The sequence below is a fragment of the Branchiostoma floridae genome, chromosome 1, assembly GCF_000003815.2.
Source record: "Branchiostoma floridae strain S238N-H82 chromosome 1, Bfl_VNyyK, whole genome shotgun sequence".
NCBI classification, from domain to species: domain Eukaryota; kingdom Metazoa; phylum Chordata; class Leptocardii; order Amphioxiformes; family Branchiostomatidae; genus Branchiostoma; species Branchiostoma floridae.
In genome coordinates, this window is record NC_049979.1 from 34,124,715 (window position 1) to 34,126,452 (window position 1,738).

Below are 1,738 nucleotides of genomic sequence, written 5' to 3' on the forward strand. Positions count from 1 at the left end.
GGAAAAGCCGTGTCTGTAAGATGTAGAATGTAAGGTTTGGACAAAATTCCCCGTTTTTTCTCTGAAACTAAGTGTTTCTAATAGACGTGTCTGTAACATGTCAAGTGTAAGGTTTGGAAAAAATCTCTCCTTTTTAAAAAAAATCTGAACCTGTGTGTTTGTAAAAGCCGTGTCTTTAAGATGTAAAATTCAAGGTTTGGAGAAAATTCCCTCCTTTTCTCTTGATACCTGCCTGTGTTTTTTATAGCTGTGTGTGCAAGGTTGAACTGCAAGGTTTCGAGAAAATACTATGTTTATGTTTTTTTTTCTTAGAACCTGTGTGTTAATTAATGAAAGATTTGTAATATTCGCGTCTGTTTTTTGAAAAGTGAAAGGTTTGAAAGAAAACTTTTTTCTCGGAACCGGTCTTTGTGATAGCCGTGTATGTAAGATTGAAAATGTTAGATTTGGAGAAAATAATCTTTTTTTCTCGGAATCTGTGTGTTTGTACAAGCAATGTCTCTAGAATATAAAATGTATGGTTTGGAGAAAATCCTTTTTTTCCTCGGAAGATGGGTCTTTGTAGTAGTTGTGTCTGTAAGATGGAAAATAGTGCAAGATTTAAAAAAAAAACCTCTCGGAACCTGTATGATTGTAAAAGTAGTGACTGTAAAATTTGAAATGTAAGGTTTGAAGAAGATCCCCTTTTCTCTCAATACCTGTGTATTTGTGATAGCGTGTCAGTAAGATTTAAACTACAAGGTTTTGGGGAAAATCCTTTCTTTTACTCTGAACCTGTGTGTTTGTAATATCCTTGTCTGTAAGATGCAATTGTAAGATTTGGAAAAAAAACTCCTGTTCTTCTCTTAACCTAGGTCTTTGTAATAGCCGTGTCCGTAAGATGTAAAATGCAGGGTTTGGAGAAAATCATTTTTCAGAACCTGTGTGCTTGTTATTGCCGTGTCTTTAAGATAGAAAGAGTAGGGTGTGTAGAAAAGCTTCCATTTCTTTCTACTCCTAACCTGTGTGTTGGTAAGATATTAGTGTGTAAGATGTGAAATGAAGAGTTTGGAGAAAGTCCTCTTATTCTCGAAAAGTGTGTTCTTGTAATAGTCTTGTCTTTTAGATTAAAAATGTAAGGTACAGATCATCTTTTTTCTCGGTTTTCTTTTGTGTTTGCAATAGCCGTGTCTGTAAGATGCAATTGTAAGATTTGGAAAATATCCTCCTTTTTTTCAGAAGGTGGGTCTTTGTAATAGCCGTGTCTGTGTAATATGTAAAATGCAGGGTTTGGAAAGGATGTAATTTTTTCTCTGAACATGTGTGTTTCTAATAGATGTGTCTGTAACATGTAAAGTGTAAGGTTTGGAGAAAATTCCCCTCTTATTTACTCTGAACCTATGTGTCTGTAATATCCGTGTATGTAAGATGTAAAATGTAAGATTTGGAGAAAATTTTATTTTTTTCTCGAAACCTGACCAAGCCTTGTCAGTTAGATGTAAAACGTAAGGTTTGAAAAAAAATCATCTTTTTTTTTTCTCTTGGAACCTATGTGTTTGTAACAGCCGTGTCTGTAAGATGTAAGTTTAAGGTTTGAAAAAACAAACATTTTTTTTTTGTATCTCGGAACCTATGTGTTTGTAATAGCCGTGTCTTTAATTTGCTAAGTGCAACATTTGGAAAAAAAATTCGCCGTTTATTTTTTTCTCTCTCGATACTTGTGTGTTTGTTATAGCAGTGTCTGAAGGATTTAAACTGC